This window comes from Pristiophorus japonicus, chromosome 1 (assembly GCF_044704955.1).
Source record: "Pristiophorus japonicus isolate sPriJap1 chromosome 1, sPriJap1.hap1, whole genome shotgun sequence".
NCBI classification, from domain to species: domain Eukaryota; kingdom Metazoa; phylum Chordata; class Chondrichthyes; family Pristiophoridae; genus Pristiophorus; species Pristiophorus japonicus.
Window position 1 is genome coordinate 537,323,861 of NC_091977.1, and position 25,750 is coordinate 537,349,610.

Consider the following 25,750-nt stretch of genomic DNA (forward strand, 5'->3'; position numbering starts at 1 on the left):
GTGTAGTATTTCTTCGCTTAACATGTAAGATTTTTGTATAATGCTTTTTGGTTGCCATCATAGTCTTAGTTGCTGATGGAAGACGGTTTCACACTTTGAAGCATTTCCACTGTAATAGCTCTGCTGTCAATTCATTTTTGTCTATCTAATCGTAGCCAGAAAATCACCTCTTCCCATTCCCGCATCGTTACCTCTGGTGTCCCCCAAGGATCTATCCTTGGCCCCCTCCTCCTTCTCAGCTATATGTTGCCCCTTTGGCGGCGACATCCGAAATCACAGCGTCAGTTTCCACATGTACGCTGATGACACCCAGCTCTACCTCGCCATCGCTTCTCTCGACCTTTCCACGGCCTCTAAATTGGCAGACTGCTTGTCCGACTGGATGAGCAGAAATATTCTCCACTTAAATATTTGGGAAGATATTGTCTTTGGTCCCCACCACAAACTGCGTTCCCTAACCACTGACTCCATCCCTCTCCCTGGCACCTGTCTGAGGCTGAACCAGACTATTCGCAACCTTGGTGTCATATTTGACCCTGAAATGAGCTTCCGGCCACATATCCGCAGCATCACTAAGACCTCCTGTTTCCATCTCCACAACATTACCAAGTGGAGAGTATTCCATCGCGCTCCTGACTTGCGCCATGGGCAACAGTTATAAACCGAAAGTCTGGTGCCCAGAACTGGACGCACTATTGCAGCTTGAGGTCCAACCAACGGTTCATCATAACTTGCTTGCTTTTGTACGCTATGTCTCTATTAATAAAGCCATGTGCTTTTTTAATAGCTTCATCAACTTGCCCTTCCACCTTCAAAGTGTTGTGTATGTAACCACTGCTAAGGCAGCCAGTTTAAAATAGTACCAATTTTGTCTATAACCCTTCCAAAATGCATCACTATTTATCAGCACAATGATCAGGTCTTTTTTTCTGTTCCTTAAAATAACATGTCGGTAATAGAGCATAAGAACATAAGAATTAGGAGTAGGCCCTATGGCCCCTCGAGCCTGGTCCGCGTATTCAATAAGATCATGGCTGATCTTCGACCTCAACTCCACTTTCCCGCGATTCCCCGGGAATCCAAAAATGTATCGATCTCAGCCTCTCAGCCTTGAATATATCGTAGAATCGTTGAATTACAGCACTGAAGGAGGCCATTCGGCCCATCGTGTCCGCGCCGGCCGACCAAGAGCTACCCAGCCTAATCCCACTTTCCCGCTCTGGGTCCGTAGCCCTGCAGGTTACGGTACTTCAAGTGCACATCCAAGTACTTTTTAAATGTGGTGAGGGTTTCTGCCTCCACCACCCTTTCAGGCCGTGAGTTCCAGACCCCCACCACCCTTTCGGTGAAGAAATTTCCCCTCGTATCTCATCTAAACCTCCCCCCCCATTACTTTAAATCTATGCACCCTGGTTATTGACCCCTCTGCCCAGGAAAACATGTCCTTCCTATCCACTCTATCCAGGCCCCTCCATAATTGTTCCTCTACACTTTTCAGTGTGGTACCATTTAATGTGTATTCCCTTGCCTTGTTAAACCTCCTCAAATGCATTACCTTAAACTTACCCGGATTGAATTCCATTTGCCACTGTTCTGCCCACCTGACCAGTACATTGATATCTTCCTGCAGTCCGCAGCTTTCTCCTTCATTATTAACCACACAGTCTATTTTAGTGTCATCTGCAGACTTCTTAATCATACCTGCAACATTTAATTCCAAGTTATTGATATATACCACAAAAAGCAAAGGACCCAGCACTGAGCCCTGCGGGACCCCACTGGATACAGCCTTCCAGTCACAAAAACACCCATCGACCATTACCCTTTACTTCCTGCCTCTAAGCCAATTTTGGATCCAACTTGCCACTTTGCCCAGGGCTTTTATATTTGTGACCAGTCTGCCATGTGGAACCTTATCAAAAGCTTTGCTAAAATCCATATACACTACATCATACACACTGCCCTCATCGACCCTCCTGGTTACCTCCTCGAAAAATTCAATCAAGTTAGTCAGACACGACCTTCCCTTAACAAACCCATGCTGATTGTCCTTGATTAATCCAAGTCTTTACAAATGAAGATTTATCCTGTCCCTCAGGATTTTTTCCAATAATTTACCCATCACTGAGGTTAGGCTGACTGGCCTGTAATTACTCGGTCTATCCCTTTCTCCCTTTTTAAACAAAGGTACCACATTAGCAGTCCTCCAGTCCTCTGGCACCACACCTGTAGCTGGAGAGGATTGGAAAATGATGGTCAGAGCCTCTGCTATTTCCTCTTTAGCTTCTCTTAACAACCTGGGATACATTTCACTCCGGGCCTGGGGATTTATCCACTTTCAAAGCCGCTAAGCTCCTTAATACTTCCTCTCTCTCTCTCTGTTTAACTCGTCTAATATTTCATAATCCTCCTCCCTCATTGCGAAGTCTACATCGCGACTCTCTTTTGTGAAAACAGATGCAAAGTATTCATTAAAAATCACACCCACGTCTTCTGCCTTCACACACAGATTTCCTTTATGGTCTCTAATAGGCCCTACTCTTTCTCCAGTTATCCTCTTGCTCTTAATATATTTATATAACATCTTTGGGTTTGCCCCAATTTTACTTGATAACATTCTTTCATGCACTCTCTTGACTCAGCGGATCTATCATCCAAAGCTCTCTGAGGCAGAGAATTCCAAAGATTCACAACCCTCTGAAGAAATTTCTCTAATTTCAGTCTTAAATGGCCGACCCCTTATCCTGAGACTGTGACCCCTGGTTCTAGACTCTCCAGCCCGGGGAAACATCCTCCCTGCATCTACCCTGTCAATCCCACTCAGAATCTTGTATGTTTCAATGCGATCACCCCTCATTCTCCTAAACTCCAGAGAGTATCTGCCCAAACTATTCCTTCTCTGCTCGCATACTGTTTACGTGCTGATAATTTCATGCAAGATTAATGTCATTTAAGAGTCATAGCTGGAAAAATACGAACATAAGAACATAAGAAATAGGAGCAGGAGTAGGCCACATGGCCCCTCGAGCCTGCTCTGCCGTTTAATAAGATCATGGCTGATCTGATCATGGACTCAGCTCCACTTCTCCACCCGCTTCCCATAACCCCTTAATCCCTTATCAGTTAAGAAACTGTCTATCTCTGTCTTAAATTTATTCAATGTCCCAGCTTCCACAGATTTACAACCCTCAGAAGAAATTTCTCCTCATCTCAGTTTTAAATGGGCGACCGCTTATTCTAAGATCATGCCCCCTAGTTCTAGTCTCCCCTATCAGTGGAAACATCCTCTCTGCATCCACCTTGTCAAGCCCCCCTCATAATCTTATACGTTTCAATAAAATCACCTCTCATTCTTCTGAATTCCAATGAGTAGAGGCCCAACCTACTCAACCTTCCCTCATAAGTCAACCCCCTCATCTCCGGAATCAACCTCGTGAACCTTCTCTGAACTGCCTCCAAAGCAAGTATATCCTTTCTTAAATATGGAAACCAAAACTGCACGCAGTATTCCAGGTGTGGCCTCACCAATACCCTGTATAACTGTAGCAAGACTTCCCTGCTTTTATACTCCATCCCCTTTGCAACAAAGGCCAAGATTCCATTGGCCTTCCTGATCACTTGCTGTACCTGCATACTATCCTTTTGTGTTTCATACACAAGTACCCCCAGGTCCTGCTGTACTGCAGCACTTTGCAATCTTTATTTAAATAATAACGTGCTCTTTGATGTTTTTCTGCCAAAGACATCCTTGCTTTTATACTCCATCGGTAAATCCATGAACTATTACTTCGAAACATTTCCATTCTCTTTTCGATGTAGCAACAAAATGGTTAAACATCCCCTTCTGCTGTTGGTGGAACTACAATCCAGTATTACATAGAAACATAGAAAATAGATGCAGGAGTAGGCCATTCGGCCCTTCGAGCCTGCACCACCATTCAATATGATCATGGCTGATCATGCAACTTCAGTACCCCATTCCTGCTTTCTCTCCACACCCCTTAATCCCTTCAGCCATAAGGGCCACATCTAACTCCCTTTTGAATATATCTAATGAACTGGCCTCAACAACTTTCTGTGGTAGAGAATTCCACAGGTTCACAATTCTCTGAGTGAAGAAGTTTCTCTTCATCTCAGTCCTAAATGGCTCACCCCTTATCCTTAGACTGTGACCTCTGGTTCTGGACTTCCCCAACATCGGGAACATTCTTCCTGCATCTCACCTGTCCAATCCCGTCAATTTTAAATGCTTCTATGAGATCCCCTCTCATTCTTCTAAGTTCTAGTGAATATAAGCCTAGTCGATCCAGTCTTTCTTCATATGTCAGTCCTGCCGTCCCAGGAATCAGTCTGGTGAACCTTCGCTGCACTCCCTCAATAGCAAGAATGTCCTTCCTCAGATTAGGAGACCAAAACTGAACACACTATTCCAGGTGAGGCCTCACCAAGGCTCTGTACAACTGCAATAAGACCTCCCCCTCCCTGCTCCCATACTCCAATCCCCTCGCTATGAAGGCCAACATGCCATTTGCCACCTTCACCGCCTGCTGCACCTGAATGCCAACTTTCAAAGACTGATGTACCAAGACACTCAGGTCTCGTTGAACCTCCCCTTTTCCTAATCTGTCACCATTCAGATAATAATCTGCCTTCCTGTTTTGCCACCAAAGTGGATAACCTCACATTTATCCACATTATACTGCATCTGCCATGCAGTTGCCCACTTACCTAACCTGTCCAACTCACCCTGCAGCCTCATCGCGTCCTCCTCACAGCTCACACCGTCACCCAGCTTAGTGTCATCTGCAAACTTGGAGATATTACATTCAATTCCTTCGTCTAAATCATTAATGTATATTGTAAATAGCTGGGGTCCCAGCACTGAACCTTGCGGTACCCCACTAGTCATTGCCTGCCATTCTGAAAAGGAACCATTTATTGCTACTCTTTGCTTCCTGTCTGCCAACCAGTTCTCAATCCACGTCAGTACATTACCCCCAATACCATGTGCTTTAATTTTGCACACTAACCTCTTGTTTTGGGACCTTGTCAAAAGCCTTTTGAAAGTCCAAATACACCACATCCACTGGTTCTCCCTTGTCCACTCTACGAGTTACATTCTCAAAAAATTCTAGAAGTTTTGTCAAGCATGATTTCCTTTTCATAAATCCATGCTGACTTGGACCAATCCTGTCACTGCTTTCCAAATGCGCTGCGATTACATCTTTAATAATTGATTCCAACATTTTCCCCAGTACCAATGTCAGGCTAACCAGTCTATAATTCCCCATTTTCTCTCTCCCTTTTTTAAAAAGTGGTACATTAACTGCTCTCCAGTCCATAGGAACTGATCCAGAGTCTATAGAATGTTGGAAAATGATCACCAATGCATTTACTATTTCGAGGGCCACTTCCTTAAGTACTCTGGGATGCAGACTATCAGGCCCTGGGGATTTATCGGCTTTCAATCCCATCAATTTCCCTAATACAATTTCCTGACTAATAAGGATTTCCTTCAGTTCCTCCTTCTCGCTAGACCTTCGGTCACCTAGTATTTCCGGAAAGTTATTTGTGTCTTCCTTAGTGAAGACAGAACCAAAGTATTTGTTCAATTGGTCTGCCATTTCTTTGTTCCCCATTATAAATTCATCTGATTCTGACTGCAAGGGACCTACATTTGTCTTTAGTAATCTTTTCCTCTTCACATATCTATAGAAGCTTTTGCAGTCAGTTTTTATGTTCTCTGCAAGCATACTCTCATACTCTATTTCCCCTCTCCTAATCAAACCTTTTGTCCTCCTCTGCTGAATTCTAAATTTCTCCCAGTCCTCAGGTTTGCTGTTTTTTCTGGACAATTTATAGGCCTCTTCCTTGGATTTAACACTATCCTCAATTTCCCTTGTTAGCCACGGTTGAGCCATCTTCCCAGTTTAATTTTTACTCCAGACAGCAATGTACAATTGTTGAAGTTCATCCATGTGATCTTTAAATGTCTGCCATTGCCTATCCACCGTCTACCCTTTAAGTATCATTCGCCAGTCTATCCTAGCCAACTCACGTCTCATACCATTGAAGTTACCTTTCTTTAACTTCAGGACCCTAGTCTCTGAATTAACTGAATTCATCATGCAACCTGCAATACATTGCGAGAGAGTTATTGCACTGTACGGGGTCTTGCTTTTTCCAGGGCATGCACTCAGTAAATAATCCCTGATACATTCCCTGATGGCTGCTGGAGAGTAAATTGAATTTGTTGCAACTCCATGTACAATATACAGCATCTTATGTAGTCCTTGCTTGAAACTAGTAGTGCATGGTATTTCAAATGAGTGTGAGATAGGTAAAGCTGGGGTAATTCCCTAAGGTGCTGGGAGGGTTATAGGCTCACTCGGCTGATAATATCAAGGCACTTAAAGAAAAGATTAGCAGAAATGCACTGTGAAATCATGGGCGTCTCGCAGGACCGTGTTTTATCATGATAGGGTGCAGCCTAACAGTGTTGGAGAAGGAATTTTTCTTTTTATAAATCTCAGTTCAGTGAGCAACTTACTAAGTGCTGTGTGGCCAGTTGGGAATATCCATCATTGCTGTAACACTATGGCCTTCAGCCCAGAGTCAAAAGAAAATCAGCTGCTGTAACGGGGCAATATTTCTACTCCCCTTGTCAACTACGACCTTTCAAATCCCAGAAGGACAATCGGTGCTTTGGGAGGCTGGGAAACGGATTGACATTACCAGAGGGAACATAACATAAGAAATAGGAGCAGGATTAAGCCATTTGGCCTCTCGAGCCTGCTCCGCCATTCAATAAGGTCATGGCTGATCTGATCATGGACTCAACTCCACTTCCCCGCCCGCTCCCCATAACCCCTTATCCCCTTATCGTTTAACAAATTGTCTATCTCTGTCTTTCATTTACTCAATGTCCCAGCATCCACAGCTCTCTGAGGCAGTAAATTCCACAGATTTACAACCCTCTGAGAGAAGAAATTTCTCCTCATCTCAGTTTTAAATGGGCGGCCCCTTATTCTAAGATTGTGCCCCCTAGTTCTAGTCTCCCCCATCAGTGGAAACATCCTCCCTTCATCCAACCTGTCGAGCCCTCTCAATTTTATACGTTTCCATAAGATCACCTCTCATTCTTCTGAATTCCAGTGAGTAGAGGCCCAACCTCCTCAACCTTTCCTCATAAGTCAACCCCCTCATCTCCGGAATCAACCGAGTGAACCTTCTCTGAACTGCCTCCAAAGCAAGTATATCCTTTCGTAAATATGGAAACCAAAACTGCACGCAGTGCTCCAGGTGTGGCCTCATATCTGCAACATAACCAAGACCGCCCATTCCCACCTCGGTAACATCGCCCGCCTCCGCCCTTGCCTCATCTCACCCGCTGCTGAAGCCCTCATCCATGCCTTTGTTACCTCTAAACTTGACTCTTCCAAAGCACTCCTGGCTGGCCTCCCACATTCTACTCCACATAAACTAGAGGTGATCCAAAAAAATAAATATTTTGTAATATGTGAAAATTTTAAAAACGTGCCAACTGGTGCCTGTGCTCATAAAATGTATTTAAAAAAACGAGCTTACTTTGAAGAGCGATTGGTGGAACCCCTGCGCTCATTATTTCGATCCGGGGGCAGGGACGGTTTTGTGGGTGGGGCCATCTTCGGGATAAACGATTTTTACACCATCGCTAAAGATCATGGACGCTCAGGTTTCATCACCATAGGCAGTCCCTCGGGATCGAGGGAGACTTGCTTCCACTCTTAAAGTGAGTTCTCAGGTGGCTGAACAGTCCAATACGGGAATTACAGTCTCTGTCACAGGTGGGACAGACAGTGGTTGAGGGAAAGGGAGGGTGGGGAGTCTGGTTTGCCGCACGCTCCTTCCGCTGCCTGCGCTTGGTTTCTGCATGCTCTCGGCGACGAGACACGAGGTGCTCAGCGCCCTCCCGGATGCTCTTCCTCCACTTAGGGTGGTCTTTTGGCCAGGGACTCCCAGGTGTCGGTGGGGATGTTGCACTTACGCTCGATGTAACTTACGTTGACAATTTCCCCCGATCTTTTTGCGTTGCTTCAGCCGATTTCATCCGCTGTTGCGCTGATGAAACCAGCGCAAACTAGTGGACACTCGACCCCCCCCGGTGACATGCTGGAGCCAAGAATATCGGGGCTGAAATTGCGGTCGGAGGCTTCCCACGGGCGATTGCCTCCGGCCTGAAACATTTCTACGAAAGTACTTGGTGGTCCCGCAGGAGCGTGGGATTCCGGTAGGGAGGCCATCTCTTCCCGCGCTGCGAAGCGCGCTCCCGTTAGAGAACAGAGAGTTGGGAAAAATGGTTCATTCTTTGGTTGGCAACCAGTAACTATTGGGATGTCGCAGGGATCAGTGCTGGGACCCCAACTATTTACAATCTATATTAACGACTTGGAAGAAGGGACTGAATGTAACGTAGCCAAGTTTGTTGACAAAACAAAGATGGGAGGAAAAGCAATGTGTGAAGAGGACACAAAAAATCTGCAAAAGGACATAGACAGGCTAAATGAATGAGCAAAAATTTGGCAGATGGGAGTGTAATGTTGGAAAGTGTGAGGTCATGCACTTTGGCAGAAAAAGAATCAAAGAGCAAATTATTATTTAAATGGCAAAAGATTGCAAAGTGCTGCAGTACAGCGGGACCTGGGGGCACTTGTGCATGAAACACAAAAGGATAGTATGCAGGTACAGCAAGTGATCAGGAAGGCCAATGGTATCTTGGCCTTTATTGCAGAGGGTATGGAGTATAAAAGCAGGGAAGTCTTGCTACAGCTATATAAGGTATTGGTGAGGCCACACCTGGAATACTGCGTGCAGTTTTGGTTTCCATATTTACGAAAGGATATACTTGCTTTGGAGGCAGTTCAGAGAAGGTTCACGAGGTTGATTCCGGAGATGAGGGGGTTGACTTATGAGGGAAGGTTGAGTAGGTTGGGCCTCTACTCATTGGAATTCAGAAGATTGAGAGGTGATCTTATCGAAACGTATAAGATTATGAGGGGGCTTGACAAGATGGATGCAGAGAGGATGTTTCCACTGATGGGGGAGACTAGAACTAGGGGACATAATCTTAGAATAAGGGGCCGCCCATTTAAAACTGAGATGAGGAGAAATTTCTTCTCTGAGGGTTGTAAACCTGTGGAATTTCCTGCCTCAGAGAGCTGTGGAAGCTGGGACATTGAATACATTTAAAACAGAAACAGACAGTTTCTTAAACGATAAGGGGTTATGGGGAGCGGACGGGGATGTGGAACTGAGTCCATGATCGGATCAGCCATGATTGTATTAAATGGCGGAGCAGGCTCGAGGGGCCAGGTGGTCAACTCCTGCTCCTATTTCTTATGTCCCCCATGTTCCCACGGAGACGGTGCAGTCACATGTGACTGCTCGGCAAATCAGGTACAGTATTCCACAGCTTTCTCATTAATAGCAATGGGAGCTCCGTATCTACAGTTCTCCGTACTATCAATGGGAAAAAATACCAAACACACTAATAAAAAAAAACAGACCTCACATAACTTTACTTTCAATTAATTTTAATTAATAAATGCCTTAGAAAAAAACAATACTTTTCCGATTTTATAAAAAGTTTTGTAATTCGGGTTAAAAATAAACTTACCTTAGTGGGCAGAGTTTTTAAAATGTGCTTATTTAATTTAATTTTATTATATTTGTGTATGTTTTTAAACGCTTCTGCCTGTAACAGTAGGCTATGCACCCGCTTTTATCAGGCGCAAGAGTTTTGAGGCCATTTGCCGGGCAGGATATGGGTAAATCCCGCAATCTTGCCCGTACAAATGTCCTCGCTCCCGAGATACGGAGGATCGGTCGAGCTCCAGCTTGACGGATCGGAAAAGCTGGTTTTCAGTCCATGCGCATTGTGCGCTGAAAATCGGTTTCTCCCCATGCCTTCCCGGGTCCGTAGAAACTTCGTACCGATCCAGGGAGGCCGGCATTTCCGGGCCATTAACTTTCGTCGCTCATCATCATCATAGACAGTCCCTTGAATCGAGGATGACTTGCTTCCACGCCGAAAAGGGATGAGTTCACAGGTATTTCAATGAAGGACCTACATCCTGAAGGGTGGAAGATGCCCATGTGAGGATTTTTTTAACGTGGGGTGACCGTTGCAAACCAGCCACCACACGGGCTTGACAGAGCTAGGTCTTGGTCCAGTGGCAAGGGTTAACCAGGACGACTGGAGACCAGCTCTGCTGCACGGACCCAGTGCGCACACATATCGCACAGTGTGGGCTGGGCCCGTGCTGCCCCTGGGCCCTTGCCTCTCCTGGGCCACAGACTCTCGCCTCTCCTGGGCCACAGACTCTCGCCTCTCCTGGGCCACAGACTCTCGCCTCTCCTGGGCCCCAGATTCACACCTCTCCTGGGCCCCGGTCACTTCCCTCTATGGAGTCTCGCCGCTCCTTCGCCCCTCCTGCTGTGCCTGCCCGCACTGCAATCAGCGACCTGGCTTCGCAGCCGTCGCCCTCCTGCAGCAGCACGCACTGCTCCCTGCCGTGGTATACCGCCACACGCTGCTCCCTCCAATGGCCCCAGCCTGCTGATGGTCTTACAGGCTGGGACCGGGCCGATCCGCCGCACCTTGCTCCCTCCAATGGTCCCTCCACATCACTCACTCGGGTTCTGTGTGGCAAAGTCACAGGAACAGGGGGAGGCCACTCAGCCCCTCGAGCCTGTTCAGCCCTTGTGTGAGATCACCTGTATCCCCAGCACCATGTTTTACTTTGTCACCGGTGCTGCTCCTAATGAGTTGGAGGTTTTAACTCTCACTCAAATTTCCTGTGAATCTCAATAGAATACGCCCCAAGGTGAAAGGGATGTAAATCAGGTTAAACAATCTGAGCCCAAAGTCATCACTGTGTATCTCTCCTCCTGGAAAGTTGAGCTCATCCAAAACTCAGCTGCCCGTGTGCTAACACGCACCAAGTCCCGCTCACCCGTCAGCCCCCTGTGCTCGCTGACATACATTGCCTCCCGGTTAACCAACGCCTCTATTTTTGAAATTCTTACCCTTGTTTTCAAATCCCTCTATGGGCCTCGCTCTCTCCCTATCTCTGTAATCTCCTCCCGGCCCAAAACCCTCCGAGATATTTGTGCTTCTCTAAATCTGGCCTCTTGCGCATCCCTGAGAGGGCATCTCGTAGAAACATATAAAATTCTGACAGGACTGGACAGGTTAGATGCAGGAAGAATGTTCCCGATGTTGGGGAAGTCCAGAACCAGGGGTCACTGTCTAAGGATAAGGGGTAAGCCACTTAGGACCGAGATGAGGAGAAACTTCTTCACTCAGAGAATTGTTAACCTGTGGCATTCTCTACCGCAGAGTGTTGTTGAAGCCAGTTTGTTAGATATATCCAAGAGGGAGTTAGATATGGCCCTTACGGCTAAAGGGGTCAAGGGGTATGGAGAGAAGGCCGGAATGGGGTACTGAAGTTGCATGATCAGCCATGATATTGAATGGTGGTGCAGGCTCGAAGGGCCGAATGGCCTGCTCCTGCACCTATTTTCTATGTAATCGCTCCACCATTGGTGGCTGTGACTTCAGCTGCCTGGGCCCTAAACTCGGGAATTCTCTCCATAAACCTGTCTGCCTCTACTCCTTTAAGAAGCTCCTTTAAAACCTATCTCTTTGACCAAGCTTCTGTCCTAATATCTCCTTATGTGGCTCGGTGTCAAATATTGTTTGATAATCGCTCCTGTGAAGCACCTGGTGACGTATCACTACATGAAAGGTACTATATAAATAAAGTTGTTCTTGTTGAAAGTATGAAAATTCCATTTCATTTCATGCACCTCAAACAAAGCAATGTTAAAGAAGTTGCAATCGGGAAAGCCTTTCAATTTTAATGTGATTTATACTTGAGCAATAAACATCCATTGAATGCAACAGAACCTAACAGAACAAGCCGTGTTGAGAATTTTTGAAATAAATGCTCAAAGAATTTTAATCAACCAGCAGGCGAACGATGTTTCTTGCTTGGTCTGAAAATCAGCCGGTGATTTGAAGAGCTTCTGAGCCAGTGGAGGCAACTCTGATCAGCAATCTGGGGGCAGGGCCGGAGATGGGAGTTGGGTCAAACTGGACAGCTCTACCAAAGAAAGACTTACATTTATATAGCGCCTTTCACGACCTCCGGACGTCCCAACGTGATTTTCAGCCAATGAAGTACTGTTGAAGTGTAGTCACTGTTGTAATGTGGGAAACGCAGCAGCCAATTTGCGCACAGCAAGCTCCCACAAGCATTAATGTGATAATGAGCAGATAATCTGTTTTTAGTGATGTTGATTGAGGGATAAATATTGGCTCCAGGACACCGGGGATAACTCCCCTGCTCTTCTTCGAAATTGAATCTTGTATGCCCACCTGAGAGGGCAGACGGGTCCTCGGCTTCAGGCCTCATCTGAAAGACGGCAGCTCCAACAGTGCGCCGCTCCCTCAGCACTGCCCCTCCGACAGTGCGGCGCTCCCTCAGTACTGCCCCTCCGACAGTGTGGCACTCCCTCAACACTGCCCCTCCGACAGTGCACCGCTCCCTCAGTACCGCCCCTCCGACAGTGTATTGCTCCCTCAGTACTGCCCTTCCGACAGTACGGCGCTCCCTCCGTACTGCCCCTCCGACAGTGCAGCGCTCCCTCAGCACTGCCCCTCTGACACTGCGGCGCTCCCTCAGCACTGCCCCTCCGAAAGTGCAGTGCTCCCTCAGTACTGCCCCTCCGACAGTGCGGCGCTCTCTCAGTACTGCCCCTCCAACAGTGCCGCGCTCCCTCAGTACTGCCCCTCCGACAGTGCGGCGCTCCCTCAGTACTGCCCCTCCGACAGTGCGGCGCTCTCTCAGTACTGCCCCTCCGACAGTGCGGCGCTCTCTCAGTACTGCCCTTCCAACAGTGCCGCGCTCCCTCAGCACTGCCCCTCCGACAGTGCGGCGCTCTCTCAGCACTGCCCCTCTGACACTGCGTCGCTCCCTCACTGGGAGTGTCAGCCTAGATTTATGTGCTCAAATTCCTGGAACCCACAACCTTCTGACTCCGAGGAAAGAGTGCTGCCCAGTGAGCCTCCGCTGACATGGGCACGCTGGGTCTAAATGGTGGCCTCCTGTCTGTATCATCCTACGATTCTAAGATGTGTTCGGGCGGAGAGATCGCGGGTCAATCAAAAACCTTCACGATTTGGACGTATTGAACTTTTGTGAGTACCCGGGGGGCCCAAAATTTCCGCCGTCTTTTAGGCAGTGTGTTTGATGTATGTTCCAACTGCGGTTGATTCTGGAGTCGGTCCAGTCCATTAATTCGGGATTAATTAGTGAAAAGAAAGAAAGACTTGCATTTCAATAGCGCCTTTCACAACCTCAGCACATCCCAAAGTGCTTTATTGCCAATGAAGTACTACCTGAAGTGTGGTCACTGTTGTAATGTGGGAAACGCGGCAGCCCATTTGCGCACAGCAAGCTCCCACAACCAGCAATGTGATAATGACCAGATAAATTCTGTTAGTGGATAAATATTGTCCCAGGATTTCAGGGTGAAGTCCCGCTGCTCTGGGTGAATAATGTGCAACATAGAAACATAGAAAATAGGTGCAGGAGCAGGCCATTCGGCCCTTCGAGCCTGCACCGCCATTGAATGAGTTCATGGCTGAACATGCAACTTCAGTACCCCATTCCTGCTTTCTCGCCATACCCCTTGATCCCCCTAGTAGTAAGGACTTCATCTAACTCCTTTTTGAGTATATTTAGTGAATTGGCCTCAACAACTTTCTGTGGTTAGAGAATTCCACAGGTTCACCACTTTCATTAAGAACTGACTACATTTTGCGTCACAATGGTGTTGTGAGATGGCTAACTGAGCAGTTTAATTGTTAATTCTGTTCTTGTGAAATGAGGACATTGAGGAACACTGGCGAAAGCAATACTCAATTTAAAAAAAAAAATCTTTAGAAAATAAATCGATATTGTTTATGACCTAAAGTGGTAGCAACATTTTCCTGCGGTACAAAATATTAGAATTTTCTTTTAAAAGCTGTCGAGTTCTGATTAATATACAACTGCAAAGTATTAGATCTCTTAAAACATAAAATAATAGAACACAGAAGGAGGCCATTCGGCCCATCGTTCCTGTGCCGGCTCTGTGAAAGAACGATCCGATTAGTCCCACTCCCCCCTGCCCTTTCCCCACAGCCCGGCACATTTCTCCCCTTGAAGTATTTGTCCAATTTCCCGTTTGAAAGTTACTATTGAATCTGCTTCCATTGCACCTTGAGATCATCATAACTCTCTGTTTAACCCCCCCCCCCCCCCCCAGCCTCCGCAGATCTCCACTGGCCTTTGTGTGAAGAAATACTTTGGAGGCAGTTCAGAGAAGGTTCACTAGGTTGATTCCGGAGATGAGGGGGTTGACTTATGAGGAAAGGTTGAGGAGGTTGGGCCTCTACTCATTGGAATTCAGAAGAATGAGAGGTGATCTTATCGAAACGTATAAGATTATGAGGGGGCTTGACCAAGTGGATGCAGAGAGGATGTTTCCACTGATGGGGGAGACTAGAACTAGGGGGCATGATCTTAGAATAAGGGGCCGCCCATTTAAAACAGAGATGAGGAGAAATTTCTTCTCTGAGGGTTGTAAATCTGTGGAATTTGCTGCCTCAGAGAGCTGTGGAAGCCGGGTCATTGAATAAATTTAAGACAGAGATCGACAGTTTCTTAACCGATAAGGGAATAAGGGGTTATGGGGAGCGGGCAGGGAAGTGGACCTGAGTCCATGATCAGATCAGCCATGATCGTATTAAATGGCGGAGCAGGCTCGAGGGGCTGTATGGCCCACTCCTGCTCCTATTTCTTATGTTCTTATGGTTCCTGACATCACCCCTTGAACCTAATTTTAAATTTATTGTTCTGCCCCCTTGTTCTGGACTCCCCCTGTTATGTCTTGAATAAAGAGCCAGAAAAGGTACTGCAAGCTCAAAGTAAGGTGTGACCGTCATCCTTTATTACAGATCTCAGAGTGCATCTCCAGCCTGTGAGGCCTCCTTATATACAGGTGCTCCCAAGGGATTGTGGGATCCCTTGGGACTCCAGGGCATAAGCCCTCTGATGGTTAGACATGGTAATTACAGGTTTACATACCTAACACCCCCCACCTGAGGAAATAGCTGCTCTCTCTCTCAACACTATCAACTCCTTTAATCATCTTAAACACCTCAGTTAGATTACCCCTTAATCTTCTGCACTCAAGGGAGATGTGGACATTCCCAGGAAGACCTAGTTTCCATTGCAGTGTAAGTGGGAATATGCTGTTGGAGAACAGTGCAGAGGTGATGGTCTGGAAGCAGGTGCGGATACCAGATTTCAGTGGAGCTAAATGAAGTTAGTGGAAGTTCTTCCAACGCTGTTCTTCCAGCACTCATCATCATCACAGGCAGTCCCTCGGAATCGAGGGAGACTTGCTTCCACTCTAAGAGTGAGTTCTCAGGTGGCTGAACAGTCCAATACGGGAATTACAGTCTCTGTCACAGGTGGGACAGACAGTGGTTGAGGGAAAGGGTGGGTGGGGAGTCTGTTTTGCCGCACGCTCCTTCCGCTGCCTGCGCTTGCTTTCTGCCTGTTCTCGGCGACGAGACTCGAGGTGCTCAGCGCTCTCCCGGATGCACTTCCTCCACTTAGGGCGGTCTTTGGCCAGGTACTCCCAGGTGTCGGTGGGGATGTTGCACTTTATCAGGGAGGCTTTGAGGGTGTCCTTGTAACGTTTCATCTGCCCACCTGGGGCTCGCTTGCCGTGAAGGAGTTCCGAGTCGAGCGCTTGCTTTGGGGAGTCTCGTGTCTGGCATGCGGACAACGTGGCCCGCCCAGCAGAGCTGGTTGAGTGTGGTCAGTGCTTCGATGCTGGGGATGTTGGCCTGGTTGGGGACGCTAATGTTGGTGCATCTGTCCTCCCAGGGGATTTGTAGGATCTTGCGGAGATATCGTTGGTGGTATTTCTCCAGCGATTCGAGGAGTCTATTGTGTCTTCCAGCAGCAGAATACATCCAGGCTATCAACAGTGATTGGACGTCTTCCTGGCATTTTTCATCACATGACCTCCTACCCCCACAGACGCGCCCAGCCTCACGCCACATACCTCCTTCCCACAGCCAATCAGAAACCGATACAAACTCTTTGTCACATGATTTAAAAAAAAAAATTCTGGGATGTGGGCGTTGCTGGCAAGGCCGGCATTTATTGCCCATCCCTAATTGCCCCTTGAGAAGGTGGTGGTGAGCCGCCTTCTTGAACCACTGCAGTCCGTGTGGTGAAGGTGCTCCCACAGTGCTGTTAGGGAGGGAGTTCCAGGATTGTGACCCAGCGACGATGAAGGAACGGCCGATATATTTCCAAGTCAGGATGGTGTGTGACTCGGAGGGGAACGTGGAGGTGGTGGTGTTCCCATGCGCCTGCTGCCCTTGTCCTTCTCGGTGGCAGAGGTCGCGGGTTTAGAACATAAGAACATAAGAATTAGGAGCAGGAGTAGGCCATTCAGCCCCTCGAGCCTGCTCTGCCATTCAGTGAGATCATGGCTGATCTTCTACCTTAACTCCACTTTCCTGCACTATCCCCATATCACTTGATTCCCTTAATATTCAAAAATCTATCGACTTCTGTCGTGAATATATTCAATGACTAAGCCTCCACAGAGCCCTCTGGGGTAGGTTATTCCAAAGATTCACCAGTCTCCGAGTGAAGAGGTTTTTCCTCATCTCAGTCCTAAGTGGCCGACCCCTTATTCTGAGACTGTGACCCCTGGTTCTAGGCTACCCAGCCCAGGGGAAACATCCTCCCTGCATCTACCCTGTCAAGAAATGAAAGAAAGACTTACATAGAAACATAGAAAATAGGTGCAGGAGCAGGCCATTCGGCCCTTCGAGCCTGCACCGCCATTCAATGGGTTCATGGCTGAACATGCAACTTCAGTACCCCCTTCCTGCTTTCTCGCCATACCCCTTGATCCCCCTAGTAGTAAGGACTACATCTAACTCCTTTTTGAATATATTTAGTGAATTGGCCTCAACAACTTTCTGTGGTAGAGAATTCCACAGGTTCACCATTCTCTGGGTGAAGAAGTTTCTCCTCATCTCGGTCCTAAATGGCTTGCCCCTTATCCTTAGATTGTGACCTCTGGTTCTGGACTTCCCCAACATTGGGAACATTCTTCCTGCATCTAACCTGTCTAAACCCATCAGAATTTTAAACGTTTCTATGAGGTCCCCTCTCATTCTTCTGAACTCCAGTGAATACAAGCCCAGTTGATCCAGTCTTTCTTGATATGTCCGTCCCACCATCCCGGGAATCAGTCTGGTGAACCTTCGCTGCACTCCCTCAATAGCAAGAATGTCCTTCCTCAGGTTAGGAGACCCAAAACTGTACACAATACTCCAGGTGTGGCCTCACCAAGGCCCTGTACAACAGTAGCAACACCTCCCTGCCCCTGTACTCAAATCCCCTCGCTATGAAGGCCAATATGCCATTTGCTTTCTTAACCGCCTGCTGTACCTGCATGCCAACCTTAAATGACTTATGTACCATGACACCCAGGTCTCGTTGCACCTCCCCTTTTCCTAATCTGTCACCATTCAGATAATAGTCTGTCTCTCTGTTTTTACCACCAAAGTGGATAACCACACATTTATCCACATTATACTTCATCTGCCATGCATTTGCCCACTCACCTAACCTATCCAAGTCGCTCTGCAGCCTCATAGCATCCTCCTCACAGCTCACACTGCCACCGCAAATTTGGAGATACTACATTTAATCCCCTCATCTAAATCATTAATGTACAGTGTAAACAGCTGGGGCCCCAGCACAGAACCTTGCGGTACCCCACTAGTCACCGCCTGCCATTCTGAAAAGTACCCATTTACTCCTACTCTTTGCTTCCTGTCTGACAACCAGTTCTCAATCCATGTCAGCACACTACCCCCAATCCCATGTGCTTTAACTTTGCACATTAATCTCTTGTGTGGAACCTTGTCGAAAGCCTTCTGAAAGTCCAAATACACCACATCAACTGGTTCTCCCTTGTCCACTCTACTGGAAACATCCTCAAAAAATTCCAGAAGGTTTGTCAAGCATGATTTCCCTTTCACAAATCCATGCTGACTTGGACCTATCATGTCACCTCTTTCCAAATGTGCTGCTATGACATCCTTAATAATTGATTCCATCATCTTACCCACAACCGATGTCAGGCTGACTGGTCTATAATTCCCTGTTTTCTCTCTCCCTCCTTTTTTAAAAAGTGGGGTTACATTGGCTACCCTCCACTCGATAGGAACTGATCCAGAGTCAATGAAATGTTGGAAAATGACTGTCAATGCATCCGCTATTTCCAAGGCCACCTCCTTAATACTCTGGGATGCAGTCCATCAGGCCCTGGGGATTTATCGGCCTTCAATCCCATCAATTTCCCCAACACAATTTCCCGACTAATAAGGATTTCCCTCAGTTCCTCCTCCTTACTCGACCCTCTGACCCCTTTTATATCCGGAAGGTTGTTAGTGTCCTCCTTAGTGAATACAGAACCAAAGTACTTGTTCAATTGGTCTGCCATTGCTTTGTTCCCCGTTATGACTTCCCCTGATTCTGACTGCAGGGGACCTACGTTTGTCTTTACTAACCTTTTTCTCTTTACATATCTATAGAAACTTTTGCACTCCGTCTTAATGTTCCCTGCAAGCTTCTTCTCGTACTCCATTTTCCCTGTCCTAATCAAACCCTTTGTCCTCCTCTGCTGAGTTCTAAATTTCTCCCAGTCCCCGGGTTCTCTGCTATTTCTGGCCAATTTGTATGCCACTTCCTTGGCTTTAATACTATCCCTGATTTCCCTTGATAGCCACGGTTGAGCCACCTTCCCTTTTTTATTTTTACGCCAGACAGGAATGTACAATTGTTGTAGTTCATCCATGCGGTCTCTAAATGTCTGCCATTGCCCATCCACAGTCAACCCCTTCAGTATCATTCGCCAATCTATCCTAGCCAATTCACGCCTCATACCTTCAAAGTTAGCCTTCTTTAAGTTCTGGACCATGGTCTCTGAATTAACTGTTTCATTCTCCATCCTAATGCAGAATTCCACCATATTATGGTCACTCTTCCCCAAGGGGCCTCGCACAACAAAATTGCTAATTAATCCTCTCTCATTACACAACACCCAGTCTAAGATGGCCTCCCCCCTAGTTGGTTCCTCGACATATTGATCTAGAAAACCATCCCTTATGCACTCCAGGAAATCCTCCTCCACCGTATTGCTTCCAGTTTGGTTAGCCCAATCTATGTGCATATTAAAGTCACCCATTATAACTTGGATTTATATAGCGCCTTTCAAAAACACTGGATGTCTCAAAGTGCTTTACAGCCAATGAAGTATTTTTGGAGTGTAGTCAGTGTTGTAATTTGGGATGTTGTAATGTCAAGAACATAAGAAATAGGAGCAGGATTGGGCCATTTGGCCCCTCGAGCCTGCTCCGCCATTTAATACGATCACGGCTGATCTGATCATGGACTCAGCTCCACTTCCCTGCCCGCTTTCCATAACCCTTTATTCCCTTATTGCTCACAAATCTGTCTATCTCCGTCTTAAATATATTCAATGACTCAGCCTCCACAGCTCTCTGGGGCAGATAATTCCACAGATTTACAACCCTCTGAGAGAAGAAACTTCTCCTCATCTTAGTTTTAAATGGGCTGCCCCTTATTCTAAGACTATGTCGCTTAGTTTTAGTTTCCCCTCGAGTGGAAATATCCTCTCTGCATCCACCTTGTCGAGCCCCCTCATTATCTTATATGTTTCAAGAAGATCACCTCATTTTTCTGAACTCCAATGTGTATAGGGTAGGTTATTGACATCACAAAAGAGATAAGAACTTAAGAAATAGGAGCAGGAGTTGCCATTTAGCCCCTCGAGCCATCTCCGGCATTCAATACGATCATGTCTGATCTGATCATGGACTCAGCTCCACTTCCCTGCCCACTCCCCATCACCCTTTACTCCCTTATCGCGCAAAATAATTTTATTTGTTTCAATGAGAGGTGATTGGATGAAGTTTGCCTATGAAACAGCCGATTTTTCTCCATCTCTTAATATTTCTGGAACTGATAAACAAAAGTGCTTAAAGAAAATTGAGGGTGTGGAAGATAAGGACATTTTTTTCTTTAAAACGGCCCACTAATGTCTCTCCTCCCACATGTTGTTCACAACCGCGTCCAGCAGATTGATCTATAATTCCTGGAGAACCAGGACAATCCAGGAGGCTTGGTGACCCTAGAGTTGGCCCAAATTGGTTGTGAGCGGATGAAGAGTGTGGCTGTCCCAATAGACCAGTGTACGATGTCAGACAGACACTATTACCATGACAACGGGTTCAGCTGTGGTGACAATATACTCATTACCCCATAAAGGTCAGGAGTGAATAGCCATTAAAGTCAAATCAAAGCTCTCAGTCCTTCCTAATTTGCCGCAATGAGCACACCACCAAATTGAGTCATAAAACCTCCAGACAGCAGTAACCAAGGACAACAATATTTTTTTTATAACCATAGCAACCCATTTCGACCAATCGAGTGCAAAGCATTGAAGCGAATTGGTCATTATTTTTTACCTACCCTGATGGGTAATAGTGTTCAACTCTGTATCTTGTATTAACAGACTACTTAAACGTCATCAAATGTTTAGCCAAGTAGAGCCAGTGGCTCAGGGGGAAGCACTCTCGCCTCTGAGTCAGAAGGTTGTGGGTTTAAGTCCCACTCCAGGGACTTGAGCATAAATGTCTAAGCTGACACTCCCAGTGCAGTGCTGAGGGAGGGCTGCACTGTCGGAGGGGCAGTGCTGAGAGAGCGCCGCACTGTCGGAGGGGCAGTACTGAGGGAGGGCTGCACTGTCGGAGGGGCAGTACTGAAGGAGGGCTGCACTGTCGAAGGGGCAGTGCTGAGGTAGTGCCACATTGTTGGAGGGGCAGTACTGAGGGAGTGCCACACTGTTGGAGGGGCAGTACTGAGGGAGTGCCGCACTGTTGGAGGGGCAGTACTGAGGGAGTGCCGCAACTGTTGGAGGGGCAGTACTGAGGGAGTGCCGCACTGTTGGAGGGGCAGTACTGAGGGAGAGCCGCACTGTCGGAGGGGCAGCACTGAGCGAGTGCTGCACTGTCGGACATGCCGTCTTTCAGATGAGATGTTAAACTGAGGCCCCGTCTGCTTTCTCAGGTGGAAGTAAAAGATCCCGCGGCCAATATTGCGAAGAAGAGCAGGGGCGTTCTCCCTGGGGCCAATATTTATCCCTCAATCTACATCACTAACAACAGATTATCTGCTCATTATCACATTGCTATTTGTGGGAGCTTGCTGTGCGCAGGTTGGTTGCCGCGTTTCCCACATTACAACAGTGACGACACTCCAAAAGTACGTCATTGGCTGTAAAGCGCTTTGAGCCATCCGGTGGTCGTGAAAGGTGCTATATAAATGTTGTCCTTGCCATCGACACCCACATCCTGTGACTGAATATCAGTGCAACTCTTTCGTTCTTTAGTAATTCGATTCACCCAGAATGGTCAGGAGTCGGCCATTCGGCCCTTTGGACCTGCTCTGCCATTCAATAAGATCATGGCTGCCCTTTGACCTCAACTCCACTTTCCCTGCCGGATCCCCATATCCCTTGATTCCCCCCTAGAGTCCAAAAAATTGTCTCAGCCTTGAATATACTCAATGACTCAGCCTCCACAGCCCTCTGGGGCAGAGAATTCCAAAGATTCACCACCCTCCGAGTGAAGAAATTCCTTCTCATCTCAGCCCTAAATGGCCGACCCCTTAAAATAATGGCACAACTCCTTAACCGATAAGGGATTAAGGGGTTATGGGGAGCGGGCAGGGAAGTGGAGCTGAGTCCATGATCGTATTAAATGGCGGAGCAGGCTCGAGGGGCCGAATGGCCTACTCCTGCTCCTATTTCTTATGTTCTTATGTTCTCCTCACTTTTGTGTATCTCAGCGAGTTAATGCAGAAGTGTTCGGGTCCAGTCTGGAAAATATGTTATTTTGATGTCGGAGTGTGTGAATAATGCAAGAGTGTGGAAGTGATTGAAATCACAACTGATGTAGCAGACACTCTCTGCGAGGAACACTTGCACTGAAGTCATGTAAATTATTAAACCTTTCTGTGGTTCTGATGATTTTTTGTCGTGGTGCTGGCTTCTGCCTCTGCTATTTTTCTCTACTGTGGGCTCTGCTGTTGTTATTGGCACATGTCTCGCACAGTTCCACTACCCAGTGGTAATCTCTCCAGCAGTGATGTACTAGGCCTTTCCATGCCTCATCGGCGACCTGTGCAATATCTTCTCTCACACATCACCAAAGCACACACACTTCAGCCGCACTGGAGGCAGTTCAGAGAAGGCTCACCGGGCTGATCCCTGAGATGAAGGGGTTGTCTTATGAAGAAAGGTCGAGCAGATTGTTTGGCGGGATTGTCCCAGAGTTTCTCGAAGGCCGTCTGATTAATCAGCGATTGGCTCGCCCCTGTGTCGACCTCCATCGAGACTGGAACACCGTTGATTTCTACTTCCATTTTCCACGGAGAACTCTCAAATGGAGCAGGTACACTCTCCGTACACCTCTTCCTGGGGCTGAGCTGCCTCCTGGACTCTCTCTTCATCTTCATCAGCGCTGGAGCCCGGGTGATCGGCCAACTCTTCAGCGACTCGGTGAGTAAAATTTCTTCTACACATTCGCTGGAGATAACCTTTAGTGTGGCAGCCTTTGCAACTATAGTCTTTGTATCGGCACTGGAGGGCCCTGTGATTTCCTCCACAGTACCAGCATGGGGCTGGCCGGTTGGCCCCATGTGGCGGACTCAGGGTTGCGGGACTCGGGGCAGCAGCCTTGCCTCTGAAAGCCGCCATTCGGTTCACGGTGTTCGTCGGGTTAGAGTCCTGGGGGGTGAGTCGTCGTCCTTCTGGAATCGCAGGCCGAGGCCACGAACGCCTGGCTCACTTTAATTGCCTTCTGCAGGGTGACCGTGGTGTCTGCAGAGAGCAGTTTGTGGAGGAGGCCCTCATGGCCGATCCCAATAACAAAGATGTCCCTTAGTGCTTTGGTGAGGTGGTCGCCAAAATCACACGGTGCAGCCAATCGCCTCAGGTCTGCAGCGTATTTAGCAATTTCTTGGCCTTTCGGCCACCGGCGGGTGTAGAACCGGTGTGCAGCTGTGAGGATACTCTCTTTAGGTTTGAGCTGTTCCTGTATTATTGTTCCGAGCTCCGCGTACATTTTGGTTGTCGTCTTCGCTGGGGCTAGCAGGTTCCTGACGAGGCCATGGACGTTGGCCCTATGACCCCTGAGCAGGATAGCCCTGCGCTTTTCAGCCAGTGAGGTCGGGTCGTCTCCTGCTAGGTCATTTGCAATGAAGAAGTATTCGAGCTTTTCCACAAAGGCATCTCAATCTTCCCCATCAACGAATTGTTGAAAGTTGCTTAGGTTAGACATGTTGTGTGTGGAAATTCGGAACCTCGTCGTCAGTTGTAGTATATGCAAGCACTCTAATAACGACGCCACGAGGTAAGGGTATTGTACTTGAACTGTAGTGACCTTAGTCCGTTTATTGCAGCTCCTTGAGTGCGGACACAATGAGGTGAGCTCCCTTTTATACTTGGTTACCTGCAGTGTGCAGGTGACCCCTAGGTCTCCACCAGTAGCACCCTCTGGTGGTACAGGTATGGTGTATACAGTGTGAAGATACATTCAGTGGTCTAGTGTAACAGTACATGCATTATACATACATAACAGTACTCACTGGAGTTTAGAAGAATGAGAGGGGATCTGATTGAAATGTACAAGATACTGAGGGGGCTTGACAGGGTAGATGCAGAGAGGATGTTTCCACTCGTGGGGGAATCTAGAACGAGGGGGCACAGTTTCAGAATAAGGGGTCACCCATTTAGAACTTAGATGAGGAGGAATTTCTTTCAGAGGGTCATAAATCTTTGGAATTATCCGGATAGACAACTGTACAGGGTATTGGTGAGGCCACACCTGGAGTACTGTGTACAGTTTTGGTCTCCGTATTTAAGGAAGGATATATTTGCATTGGAGGCTGTTCAGAGAAGGTTCACTAGGTTGATTTATGAAGATAGGTTGAGTAGGTTGGGCCTATACTCAATGGAATTCAGAAGAAAGAGAGGTGATCTTATTGAAACTTATAACATAATGAGGGGACTCGACAAGGTGGATGCAGAGAGGATATTTCCACTCATAGAAGAAACTAAAACTAGGGGACATAATCTCAGAATTAAGGGCCGCCCATTTAAAACTGAGATAAGGAGGAATTTCTTCTCTCAAAGGGTCGTGACTCTTTAGAATTCTCTGCCCCAGAGAGCTGTGGAGGCTGGGTCATTGAATATATTTAAGGTGGAGATAGACAGATTTTTGAAAGATAAGGGAGTCAAGGGTTATGGGGAGCAGGCAGGGAAGTGGAGCTGAGTCCATGATCAGATCAGCCATGATCTTATTGAATGGCGGAGCAGGCTCGAGGGGCCAAATGGCCGACTTCTGCTCCTATTTCTTATGTCCTTATGTAAGATGGCTTCAAATTGGAATGTCCTTTTATTGTATAAACATCAGAGGTTGCATTACCATAGTGGTCCACGAGGGGGAACTCTATATAACACCCTGTACATTCGCAATTAGAGTCTGCATTTTCCCATCGGTATTGACGGTCAGGGAGCAGAAAGAGAATGTAATTTTCTGCTGGGTGAGGGCTGGTAAAAGCAGCCTGCCTCCAAGTCTCTGCTTTTCCTCTATCACTGACCTTCACTGGAAGGTCATCAATAGTTCAGTCTGGGTCCTCTGAACCATCTGGATTTATTATTTAGTCCTTATCCGGCTACTTAATGGAAGCCTTTTTGTGAATTCAAATTAAGAACATAAGAAATAGGAGCAGGAGTAGGCCATTCTGCCCCTCAAGCCTGCTCCACCATTCAATACGATCATGGCTGATCCGATCATGGACTCAGGTCCACTTCCCTGCCTGCTCCCCATAATCCCTTATTCCCTTTACGTTTAAGAAACTGTCTATCTCGGTCTTAAATTTATTCAATGAACCAGCTTCCACAGCTCTCTGAGGCAGCGAATTCCACAGAATTACAACCCTCTGGGAGAAGAAATTCCTCCTCATCTCAGTTTTAAATGGGTGGCCTCTTATTCAAAGATTATGCCCCCTAGTTCTAGTCTCCCCTATCAGTGGAAACATCCTCTCTGCATCCACCTTGTCAAGCCACCTCATAATCTTATACGTTTCGATAAGATCACCTCTCATTTCTCTGAATTCCAATGAGTAGAGGCCCAACCTCCTCAACCTCTCCTCATAAGTCAAGCCCCTCATCTCCGGAATCAACCTAGTGAACCTTCTCTGAACTGCCTCCAAAGCAAGTATATCCTTTCGTAAATATGGAAACCAAAACTGCACGCAGTATAACTATAGCAAGACTTTTATACTCCAACCCCTTTGCAATAAAGGCCAAGATTCCATTGGCCTTCCTGATCACTTGCTGTACCTGCATACTATCCTTTTGTGTTTCATGCACAAGTGCCCCCAGGTCCTGCTGTACTGCGGCATTTTGCAATCTTTCTCCATTTAAATAATAACTTGCTCTTTGATTTTTTTTCTGCCAAAGTGCATGA